General features: G+C 41.8%; 1 protein-coding gene across 2 annotated transcripts in view; it reads left to right on the forward strand.

Annotated features, from left to right (window-relative positions):
• jade2 (jade family PHD finger 2) overlaps positions 1–13,100 on the forward strand; it is a 175,479-nt gene that overhangs the window by 56,013 nt on the left and 106,366 nt on the right. The gene's annotated exons all lie outside the window — the stretch shown is intronic.

Consider the following 13,100-nt stretch of genomic DNA (forward strand, 5'->3'; position numbering starts at 1 on the left):
GGGTGTAGGTAAGCTAAGCTAACCATAAGGATGACTCAGCTCAACAAGAGAAAAATCTCTTAAGCTGGAATGGGGGTAACATTTTTTTAACTTTCAAACCCGGGAGCCAAGCAAAAGTAAAGTAAAGTTAGCTCAAGGACAAACTTAGCTGTCCCTTGCTCTGGTTTGCTCCATATTGATAGATTATATAACCTGTGTGAATTTGTTGCACAAAACAAAATAATTTCTCTAACTTTGAACTATTGCGATGTTTGGACAATAAGTCCCAAAATGATTCTGTTGCCCTCATTCTCATTCCCATCATATCCTCATCCATATTAAGTGTAGCTACACTGTTATTTTCTCTATCACAACAGTTGAGGAAAGGAGAAACAACAGAAAATGGAGCTTGTCATATCTGTGGGGTTAGATTTGATGCCATAGCCAGCAGCCTTTTAGCTTCAGCAGGTAACAGGATGCTGGCTGACCAGAGCAGAGGGAAACAGCCACAGTTTGTCAAATATTATCAGAATCTGTTTACCTGCAGTTCGTAAGCTCAGATCTTTTTTTTCTAAATTTTAAACTTAAAAATTTTAGAATAAATATATATATATATATATATTGATGAGGAGAAATACTGTAATTCTTTCTTCTTTTTCTTTTTTTTCCCCTTGTCCTGTTCAGCATTATGGCAGCAGAATTGTAGTCTGAATACCTTTGATGCCAAACAGATTTGCTTTGCCAAGGGAAGTTTTATAAATGTAAAGCTCCCCTTGATGCCCATTTATTTATTTCTGTTTACAATATATGACATGTAATAGAACTGAACCGGACCGGGGGACAAGGAAAGAAGAAGAGGAAAGAAGAGGAAACAGAACAAAAATAGAAACACCTGTAAAAAAACAAAACTGTAATTCTTTCTTAACACCCAAAAAGAATGTTTCGTCCTCTGTGTTTCTATCCCTTTTCATTAATGTGTCTACAATGTCTCTATCTCTACATCTCTCCCTGCCTTCCCTCCTTTGACTCCCACCTTCCACTCTTCCCTTTGCTCTGGTTGTGCCAGAGGCACTGACACATTTTTTTTTTTTTAATGAATAATGACATCATCTCTAAAAATTGTAAGAGAGCGCAAAGAGCTGCAGGCCCTGTCTGGCTTTGACAGAACTCCTCTTTCACAATTCTCTCTCTCTCTGCTTGCCCCATATTTGGTTGGCTTGGCATGATTTTTGGTAACACTGTGGATGCTGAACAGGTCTTTATGGTTGGTGTTGCACCTTGTTTTGTAAATCAAAACACTGCAGAGAGAGAGCAAAAGAAACAGGAAGATTCTCCTTGATTCGCTGTTTCCCTGTCCTTCTCCACACCTTTTTTCTGTCCCTTACTGTCTATCCTCTTTTGCTTTTCTCTCTTTTCTTCCTCTGCTCTTTGGCTCCGAGTCCACACTCTTCCCTTCAACTCCATCTATAATCTCTCTCTTGCCTCTGCTCATTTTCCTCTTGCTCGTCCACCTCTCTGGCCGTTATTCGTCTATTTTATCGCCCCCCTCCCCTTCCCTCTTCTCTGTCTTCTTCTCTATCTTTCCATGGTTTTGTTGGGGCTGCGTGGAAATGATTAGCTGTTTCGTAACACTGCCTATGTGCAGACACTGAATTAGGCTTTGGCAGTGACTGGATGGCGTTGTCCCCGGGGACCAACGCCGAACCAGAGAAGGAAATAATTACACCTACGCACGAGAAGATATGCGCTGTTTCTCAAAATTAAAGAAATGGGATAGTGGTTTTGTTATTTATTGCTTCGTTTTTGCCCCTCGTGCTGGTGGCCGAGCTGGTGAATGTGAACCCGTTGTTTGTGGTTTGGCCAAACATGGTCTGGCTTTTAGAACAACATGTCAAGCTGCGGCCATTTAAAACATCACATGGAGAGACTCCTTCCTCACCACAGCGGTTTATGGATTGCATGATCAAGATCTATTATACAGATTTTTAAACATTTAGATTGAGTCACTAACTTCACGAATGCTCAGAGTTCATGAGGTTTGAAGCTTAAATCCAGGGCGGTGGGATGAGGCTTTTGGTGGAATATCTGTCGGTCAGCTTTCTGGCAGCTGTAATTGTATGCAAAACTCGGGTCAGACGGGAAATGTACGAGTCTGCAGAGTTTCTTTGATGCCTGCAGGGATGCTTGCTAAGAAAATACAGAAAACTCTGTTACATGCAACTGAAAGACGGGTGCAGACAGAAAATCAATTTTGATTAACACTGATTGAGTTGGAACGGGGCTTCAGAGGGGGAGCGCCTGGGTCAAGTATCTGTGTCAGGCTTTGCATTCATGTGCACTCACAGAAGGAACTGTCAGCCAGCACAGTTTGAATAGATGCATTCCAGCTGAGGATCATGCTGTATGTAAAACCAGGAGTGGTGACTGCTTAAGCTGCTGTTCGTGTACAGAAATATACAATATTAGTTTGAGCACAGATAAGTGCACCCTCTTTTCTGAATAAGTCAAGCAATGTAACAGTGGGTCAGAGGGCTGATAGGCTATTAATAACTCAGTTATACACACACACACTCACAGAATGGATGGAAGAGAGCTTGAGGGCAGTAAGGTGGACAGATAGATGGAGAGCAGGACAAATTATTGGACACAAAGATGGAGGACAGCCTAAATGTCATGTCTTGCAGAGCTTCAGCTATGTTTAAAGTTGAAGAAGAGTGCCTTGACATTTGCAGTCATTGCTGGTTATTTTCCTCCCCCCCAACGCTGGTGTCATACTGTGAATTGGATCAAGTTTACACATTTGCTTTTTTGCCCGAAATAGAATTTTGTTTTCGAATTGTTAATATTTTCCATTAAAATCATGGGACGCCGTGAGCCACCAGTTAGCTCATTACTGTGCTGCTGTGGTTTTAGTGAGGAATGCAACAGAATCGTATCCTATGCTCAGTATTTGGATAGAGAAGGCTTTCTGAGAACTTTCAGTGTAATCCTAACTATGTGAGCCTTGTGAAGGACTTTTGAATGCCTACCATTTTGCTTTTTCATCAGAGAAGTGAATTAGTTCAACTTTTCCTGTCTGCAAGAAAGGAATTTTGCAACACCTTGTTTTCCCTCTTCAGTGTAACTGATGAAGAGAAATGTCCGCCTCGAGGTCATGACAGAAGCACTGATGCAAATGTACTAATCAGATGCATAAAACAAAAGGAAAACGAGGAGGGAAGGAGAAAGAATTTTGGTTGGATGACTAAAAATCCCCTTGGGGATTTGAACTGCCTGGCCCTGCTGCAGCCAACAATGTGAATCCTCACTTTCATAAACACACAAGCTCTAATTCGCTAAATTCATCTAAGTGTCTGTATGTATCAAAATAAAAGCCACAATAACCATCTGGAAAATCCCCCACGATACAGTCTGCACTTTCCAAAACAGCTCTTTGTCAGATTAGAAGATGAGTAAGAGCGGCATCATCAGTCTCGTCATGCTCAGGGTCGATGAGTGCATGTGAATTAATAGATTCCATGCACACAACACCGATGTTTGTTGGTAGTGTTTTGCTGCAATACTCTTGATTCATGTCTGACAGCAGTTTGATGGATGAATGAACATCTAACAGGCTGGTTTGTACATATGTGTGCTATGTGTTGCTCTGGGAATTGCTGCCTACACGGATGACCTGCAAACTGAATAGATATGTGAAGGAACAGATGTTTCAGATGAATGGAAGACTGTTCAGTGTGCATGTACTGATGGTTTACTATTTGCCTGAAGGAACCATCCTTACAGCAGCAGCTGCATCGGAAGCTTGCGTCATGCCTATTGCACCTGAATGTAGCCTGAAAGTGTTCGGCATACAGTAGGTCATCGCCATACTGTCTAAGACACAGATTGAATGCTAGAACCTCATACAACCAGAAATATAAATCTCTTTATGTTCTTTAGTTGATTCTGTTTGTCCTGTTCTGCTGAAGAACTAATGCAAAGTATGTTTCGCTTGCGCTATAATTGAGCAGCAGGGCTCTTCGATCAAATCAGAAATCAGCAGCAACAATTTATGTGATTTTAAGTCATTTCAAACAGTGGATTTCCTCATAAAATGATAATATAAGATAGTCTGTTGATTAATTGGACCAATTATTAGTCATTTTAAGTTAACCAGCATCAACTTCAGATTATTATCTAAAATGAATCTCCTCCAAGCTGAGTGTAAAATAGACAAGCAGACAGAGAGAATTCAGACATGAAACGTGTTTTTAGAATTTTCTTTAAATCAGAGTTGCTGTAAAGGGAATGAGGTGCTCTGGATGCATAATGCCGACAACAAAATGATGAAACACAGTGTGGGACAATAATGTGTTTTTCTTTCCCATGAAAGATTTATCCCAGCTCTACTGTCCACGTACACTTACAATAAAAACAGGAGACGGGATTCAAGCTGTCACATAAAATGCTGTGAAATGGGGCTGCATTAGGGGCTGATATTAGGAAAACTTGTAATTCCTTATATCGCTGTTAGATATTGTTATGACAAAATTAACTGCAATATGTAATCAAATATTTGAGTTGCATTAATGATTCTTAATGCATTCCACCCCTGCACATGTGCATGTTGGCTGCTTGTAGAACTACACAAAAGCATTCTGTGCTTGTCCTATTTTAAGTCGGACTGGCTTTAGTAATAGTGCATGCTAATACTGCAGTAAGGATGCATTTTGTGCAGCCCCACTGGAAAAGAAATAAAAGTGCGCTGTGTAGTAACTGCAGGGTGATTACAGACAGCAGCGTGTGTGTTTGTGAGGTCAAACTCGCCGACATGGGAGTAAGATGGGAAAGAGTTCCTCTCCTAAAGCTCTTGCTAAACTGCTGTTTGACTGATGGGATAATCTAGTGACTTGATGACTTTATAATGGCAAAATAAAGTCCTTGTTGCCTTGTTCATCAGACCGAATGAACTGCAGAGTGAATGAATTTGTGGGCTTTTTGCTGGACGGGTAAAGAACTGATGGCTTTCTAACCAGACTTGGATGGATCACTTAATTGACTTTTTTATGGATAGCCAGGGTTGCAACAAAAGCCAAATTCCTCCACATTAACTCATCACCACATTGCTATGAGGGGTCAGCTGGTGTCTTTCTGACCACAGGCTGATTTGGTTGCTTTTGGCTTTCGGATGGGTTCGCGAATATGAGAAGTGCACTTCTTTAAGTATAGCCTTCGGAGCCAAATTGGGCCTTTGCTCTCTGTATCTGGAAGGTCCCCATGACAAAAGTAATAACATGTTATAGTGAGAAATGCCTCTTGATCTCTTTCATGGGGAGAGGGTTTAATAAACTTCCCACTGAGGCTGGAGGGGAACTGTGATGGCAAATAAAGCTGCATAATAATAAACGCTCATTTCAGGCTGAGTTCACAGAGTCATTGGGTACATCTGAATGGAGGCTGCTAATCTGACTGAACCTTGCCTGGTTGAATGACTGACTGTCTTAGAGACTGACCAGGCTGTTAGCTGACAGGTATACTGACTGATTCATGGGCTGATCGATTTCTGTCTGCTTGCTACTTGACTAATTAATCTTCCCCTTTTTTCTCTTGGACTTACTGAATAACTGCACAGCGGTGAGGTGACTGTGTAGTCATCTCCATTATCAGAGCACCATTTTTAGCCTTTTCACCACTTGACTGTGTCATTGAGGCAGACTCTTACCGCTTTTCATTTGCTCAGCCTGGCTGACTGAACAGTCACTTTGTTGACTGATTGAATGGATGAGTACACGCTCAATGAGTGGGTTGCATGTAAACAAGAACAAAAATTCTGTGCTCTCTCATCAGGTCAGTATGTGGCTAGGTCACTGGATTCGACTTGATTGCAGTGTTTCTGTGTTTTAGGTAATTTTTTTGTATATTTGGCCATTATCCAACAAATAAAATCACAATGACTGTCCGAAAAGTCCATCTTTGACTTTCGTTTGACGACAACTGACTGGTTGAAATGACAGAGCTGGCCGAATGACTGGTTTCCTGTATGCTCTGACTGCAGTGACCAGTTCTGATTCTAGCGGGTGAGTCAGTCTCCATCTAAACCCATTCACCTCTGGCAGCCTGTGTGCAGAAACTGGCTTCAATCGGGGGAATTTAAATATTTCACTTCTAAACAATAGGTTTAATTTCTGAAGTGTGTGTGTGTGTGTGTGTTTTGGAGCTGGTTAAGTAGCCTGCCAAAACCTAAATACGCCCGCATGTGCCTCCTCTGTGTTCCCCACTCAGAGATTTTGATCTATTTAACCTCTATTTAACCAGGGCACTGCTGTCAAGTACAACTGAGAAAAAAAATACTCATTTGGATGCTTGACCAACAAAAGCAATAACCAGCTGATGCTGGAATAGGAAAAAAGTATGAAGAGGAGAATTGGTTTGGGTTGATAAATGAATGCAGTCTTTCTTCCATCGGGAGAATAACACTTCTTGTGTATGTGTGGGTGTGTGCGTGCTTGTGTGTGTTAAAGCAGTTCACAACCCATCATGTGTGGCTGGTGATGGTTACTGCAGCAGAGTGTGGGTTGATTATGTCTGTGTGTGCATGTATGCATGTTGCTCCCCGCATGGATGTCACGTGTCATGTGATAAATCCGGAGAGCCATGTGTGGGAGTCTGGACTGTGTGCGTCGAGGCGCCTGAGTTTGTGCGTGCATCTCTGTGTGGTACATCTGAGTTGTCCCTTGGGTGTTTTCTCATAACACTGATGCTTCTCACATGGGAATAGCATCCATCTCTTCTCTCGTCGGGCTACTCCAATCTTTCTCTTTCATTTAGACATACACACTTTTTTTTTTTTAATAAAGGAGTGCAACTTTATCCAGTGGCAGTATTTCCTTTGTAGTATGGCAGATCAAAGCCCTTTGCCTTGTGCACTGTGGGTTCAGCAACATCTGGACCATGCTATCTGCCTCCTACCCTTCTACCATCTGCTAGCTTCACTTCACTGCTGTTTGTGTGGAAAAAAAAGTGATGAAAAGATAGCAAGATAAACTAGACGATAGGAGATAATTAAGCAACCTTCTTATTGTTTTTCTGCTTATTAGTGGATCTCAGTATTATGTTAAATGATATCTTTGCAGTGCAGTGTTGTTGTAAGTACTAATTTATTTAAGTTCTATCCGTCCATCTCTAGATCTTACTCTCCGTGCAGCAGCATCTTCAGCTTGGTTGTTAAGGTGAGGCTGGTGGCTTTAACAGTCACATCAGGGAGCCTGCTGCACCCTGGGATGGCCACTTAAACCCAACCGCCTCCAGGAGAGTGAACACTGTAACTGCTACTTTGTCTCCCTGTGGAGGTCTCAAACCAAATATTATTGATTTGGATGGAAAGAAAAGGTGGAAGATAAACTAACAAATAGAGATTAATAAACATTTTTAGTTGTTTATCTGGTTATATGACTTTTATGCCTTTAAGTAAGGCTTCTGGTGAGTTAGTGAATGTGTTCTTCTAGCAAACATGGTTTAAATCCAGTCAGGGTTTCGGCTCTGAAATGAGCAGCAGACCTAAACATTTTATTCTGCTCCATTAACAAGCAGCCAATTTTTTAATTTAGCACAGTGCAGCAAAGGAGGAACAGCAGCAGCTAGTTCCAGTAACAGAACTTGATATACTTAGCAAAAGAATCTGCAACATGTTGTATTGTGAATCTTGGTTTCGGAAAAAATGGCTTTTCACTCCTGTTGGGCTAAAAGGGAACAGATGTGATGAAAGTGGTAACTATTGCGGCATGTAGAAACTTTTCATGACCACAACTTCCTCAACTTGCAGATTTTAATGAGCATACTTGTCCTCCTCATGCACCCTCAATTATTTCAGAGGAAGGAAAACAAAGATAAGGTCTAAGATTGGTATGACCTGGATTGCAGGCTGCAAAATGAAGTGGAGACTGATGATGGAGTTTAGAAAAAGAAGGGTTTGTATTTTGAAAAAAAACAACAACAAAAGTTAAAGGTTTAGGGGCTGCAGTGCAAAAGATACAGTATTTCTGATATAAACCCCTCCCCTGCCCTCTCTGCTGTGCTTTAGCTTCAACATTCATGCTAGTTCTTGAAGTATATACAAAGGGTTTGACTTGGGAATCAGTGAGCATTTAATATTATGCATCCACCGTGACAGCAGTTCGATGAAACACCTGTTTTTCAATTGGTAATAAACCCAGACATCATAAATGCAACTCATTGCCTTCTCTCTCCTCTTCAGCTTCCTGTATTTATCAGTAGCCATTTTAGATTATGACCGTCTTAATATCCTCCCACCGTCTCACTCTCAGTAGGTGTTAATGAAAAAAGAATAGAGGATGCACTAATAGGGATAGAGTGGATTATGAAATGCATGAATAGGGAAACCAAAGAGGAGACAAAATGAAGGGATGCAGGAGTGAATCATCCAGAGAAAGAGGGAAAGAGACCCTGCAGAGGAGGGATGTTGATGGTGCAGGAAGTGAGAGAATAAGTAAACAAACAGGTAGATGAGACGGTTGAGTGGAGCGGTACAGTGGATGTAGATCTGCTGGGAATGACAACGAGAAGGGAAAGAAGAGATCAACACACCACAAAGCTTTGCCTTTGCTTCACTAAATAACAATAGTGCCCTCATTTGTTCCTTCTCTTCTCTCCCTTCTGTTTCCTCTCTGCTGTTTTCTGTGTCTTTAATTGAAGCATTTAGGTACAGAAACAAAGCAACTGTGGATCTGTCTCAAAGGAGCAGACTAGAAGCCCTGCTAAATTGAAACAAAGCTCATCAAAAAGGCCCAACAGCAGGCTGGGAGAATTTTTAAAGCTCCATCTAAATACGTCCTGAATGGATACTCATCAGCAGATAGGGTAGCTCTAATCTATTTTTTCAGCATCTGTAATTGTTTCCTGTTGATACATAATCACTGAATCAATCAAACCTATATTGGCTGAGGAATTATTGAAGTGTTTACTCAAAGAGAAGAAACTATTTTTCTAAGCAAATATAATTTGAATGGTAAATGCTGTTGCTTTAGTGGTATTGACATGCAATCCAAATCCAGCTGCAGATTTAGCTGCACCTGTGGCCCGCTTCCCCAAACGAGAAACTTGTGTTTGTGCTTTTTTTTTTTTCTTTTTTAATGTGTGTGACAGGGCTGAGCATGTTTTTAGCAGGCGCTTTCGTCTGGAGGGTCGGTGGTGGTGAGCTGTTTTTGAAGTGCTGGTGGGCTTACTGGAAGTGTGTCAGACAGGAGAGGAATGCAGGAAGAGGGTGGGAGCGTGTGTGTGTGTGTGTGTGTGTGTGTGTGTGTTAGTGAGATGTACAGAGACAGGGCAAGTGAAGCCCCTCACTCTTTATGTGTATATAATGTATGTTTAGTGTGTGTTTGGACGTGCCTGTATGTGTGTGTGTGTGCATGCACAAAGCTTAATTGCTTTAGCCCATTAATCCACCCTCCCCTTGTTTTTATTTTACCCTCATAGGGGTTTCCCACAGAGTCTCTGGTAATAAAGTTTATGTTAAAGTCGTGGGCTTGGTGCCTCGATAGAGCTGTGTTTTCAGTAAATAAGAACAAGCTCAGCTATGAATTTTGGAGCCCCTGAGCAAATAGAATACAGTTGCTGAGATGGCCAAAGTATCTCCCAGGTTTCTGTTAGAATTAATTTGAAAAACTTGAACGGTGTAAGTTTTCTCATGACAACAGCGATTAAAATAAGATTCGTCCTTTAAACTCCCTCCAGACAGAGCAGATTAGTTTCGAGTATACAGGAAGAAAAGGAAGGCATACAATAACAAACACACTGAAAAATACTGATGTCATGGTATGTAAACATCCCTAACTGCAAAGAAAAAAGGAAAACGCTAAAATGATAAATTGTGAGTCAATATTTGTTCTACAAAAAAGCAAATAAACTCCAGCATTCAGTGGTTCAGATTTGAATCGGCCTGTAAGCACCACAGTGGGGTTAAGGTATCGCAGAATGAAAGCTGCTTCAGCTCTTTAACAGATTGTTCCTCGGATGACGCGCTCTCCTCTCTGCTGTCATAGCATACAGGCATGTTGGTGGACTGTTCTTCAAAGCTGCTGCATGCTCACGTCGAAACGTTGCAGCAGGCTGTATCAGTTTAAAGCCTGCAGGTCTGTTGGAAAGTAGCGGTCAAAAAATATGTGTCAAGAGATTAGTTGTGAGTGTCGAGGCCAAAAATAAACGCTACGCAGCCTCGTCTCACCACAAAGCTGCCTGACGGTCGCTTGCAAAAAGCCTCAGTGGTTTAGGTGTTTCAGTTTTTTCATTTCGTGCTGTGTTACGGCGCAGCACCACTTCTCTTTCCTCTTGTGTTTCACCGAAGACGGACTGAAAATGGAATGGCTTGAAATTTTTAGGTACAAAGTGACACCGTGCGAATGTACGGGCTAGTGCTAGCTGATCAGCGGGCCGACCTCTTTGTCTGTAAGGAGCACATTTACATCCCTGTCGTTACGTCATCGTTGTTCACATTCTGCTGAAAAGCTTTTAAAGATTTAAAACTGCTTTTAAACCAGCAGCCTTACAAATGACACTTTTAGCTGAAGTCCAGATGTGTGCACGTGTGTTTGTACGCTGCCAGCTGCAGAGAGAGTGGTGAGGCACAAACAGAAAACTGCCACCCCTTCACACATCTGGCTGTGGCTCTGCTGTGGTTTCTTTTCAAATTAACAAGAGAAGAAGGTTAATGAGCAACTGACATGAAAAAAGACACCAAATTAAAGTACAAAGAAAAGACACAATGTGTTTTTTTCCTCTCGCTCTTTTTTGGGCGGGATCGATGTGCCAGCATGTTCAGAAATGCATAAACAAAAGAGGTTGTTGGAACATAAACAATGCAGACTTCAGGCTGTAGAACAGAATTGCCTTTACAGATGTTTGTATGAGGAGAAGTGTAATCATTGCTCTTGTGAGACCTCCAGGGTGCAGTTTTTCTTTTGATTTTAGCGACTTAGCTAGCCAGCTTTACAGAAATCCCAATGAGTTTTACCTAGTGACAGAAACAGATTTTTAGCAGACACCACTGTCTTCAGATGGCTCATCAGCTGATCTCTTTAAATCACTGAAAAGTCAGCGACGCAGACAGCATGTCGGGCTAATTGATTGCCGTGTCACTGCGTTATTTCAGCGCCTGCACTTGTTCACACTTCCTGTTTTGTACACTAAAGCAGTCATTCAGATTTGTGTCTGTGTCGAGGCTACCGTAAATCTTTGTTTATGGTAATTCGACTAATCTGTCCAAGTGAATATGCCAATGAATAACACATCTTAAAAATGCCATCCGTAGCACCTTGAATAACCAGATTGCAGATTTGGGCTGTATTTGCTTGAGAAATGTTGATTTAGCAAAAGAAAGATGGGGGAAAATACCCTGCGTTGGCAAAAAGACAAATTGCCAGCAGTGTTGCTGGAGGCTCTGCAGTGAAGCAGCTCTCAGCATCAGGCTGCTGAATGAGCAGAGGTAGAAAGTTGGCCTATTAGCTCTCGTCTCTGGGTGACACAGAGAAGCAGACATGGGGGGAGCTGTGAGTAAGTGTTCTCACTTTCTGTCCGTTTTAATCACCCCTTCCTCTCTCTCTTTTCAGTTTCACCCTCAATCGTTTTCTTTATTATTTTAATGCTCAGACTTCTTTCCCCATCTGCGTTCCCCAGCCTTTTGGATTTAACCTCTCATGGGATCGTTTAGCCGACAGATGAAGCTTATTCAGTTAAGGTTCAATGTGAGATCAAGTCAGCTTGTGAGAATGAACTTGGCAGTGACCTTGTCACAATCATGCTGTGACAGTGTTAATGCCGCGCTGCGTTGAAGTGCTATAACCACATCTTGAGCCAGGCCTGTCCATATCAAGGGTGTGACTTGGGTCTCCAAAGTTTCAGAGCTGTTTGTCATTAATAGTGATGGACTTACAGTTTTGCTCTCCTTTTTTTATCCATTTGAAAAGCCTAGCCTATGTGACGGCACCCATCTATAGACACTTGAGTTCAGTGACTGGGATGTCACGTATTCGTTCTTTTGAAATCAAAAGTAATGAGGGAACAGAGGATCTGATGGAGAACCGTGGGAACTTTCATTGGGTCGCAGCTCATCATATCTCTGCCCTATTGTGTCCCTTGCATTGTCATATGTTCTACTCTAATTTCATCCATAATTCACAAAATGGACAGAATCCTCTACTTGATAACAAACTAGGGATTAAGATAATAAACGTATTAAAAAATGTTAACCGAGGTCACAAATCAAATTATTAGTTAGTTGTTAAATTTTTGTATAAATTCTATGCAGAATTCTTCTTTTGCGACCACCAGTCGCCTGCTGCTGGCCGTTAGGTAGGTTTAAGGCACCTCTGCATCGACTTCCTATTAGAACATCTTTTCATACGGTCTATGCTGGGCACGAAGACCGTACGTTCATATGGGATCATTTAAAAAGTTAATTCCAGAAACCGCACAAATTCTTGCTGCTGTAACAGCACAGACGGTCCTGGAAAGGCTCTCTGCATGCCAGCTGCAGAGATTTGCCTTCATTCAGATACAAGAGCATCGATGAGGTTGTCCCACTGATGTTTTCCGATGAGTACCTGGCTCACAGTCAGCGTTTCCATTCAGTGTTACAAGTTTCTGTGAGATTGAGGTCAGCGTTCTTTGCAGGCCGGACCGAATTGGAAAAGCTATTCTTTTTGGCCGTTGCTTTGTGCGCCGAGGACATTGTCATGCTGAAACAGGAAAAGACCTTCCCTGAACTTTGGCCACAAAATTACAAGCATGCTATTGTCCGGAATATCATTGTGTGCTGTAGAACAAAGACGCAGACCAGATGAACACAAAAGAATACGGATATCGGTGTACTTTTTTGGGCCACATTGTGTCCAGATAAACAAACAATAGTATTCCGTGATGATAGCCTCCGTTGTTGATGTGCAGTTTCATCCAGGTCATCATGTGGCTTCTTGTGATTTCTTGCTTTCTCTCTGATATTCTTCTAACCCTGACACTCACTCCATCACTTACTCTTTACTCTCCTCACCTTCCCTCAGACAAGCTGATTGATTATGCTGTGTGCCTGGATCTGTGTGTGCTTTGCAGCGTCTTTTGGTGTGTGTGCTCAG

This window comes from Leuresthes tenuis, unplaced genomic scaffold (genome assembly GCF_036924035.1).
Source record: "Leuresthes tenuis unplaced genomic scaffold, fLeuTen1.0.hap1 SCAF_21, whole genome shotgun sequence".
In the NCBI taxonomy this organism is placed as follows: Eukaryota; Metazoa; Chordata; class Actinopteri; order Atheriniformes; family Atherinopsidae; genus Leuresthes; species Leuresthes tenuis.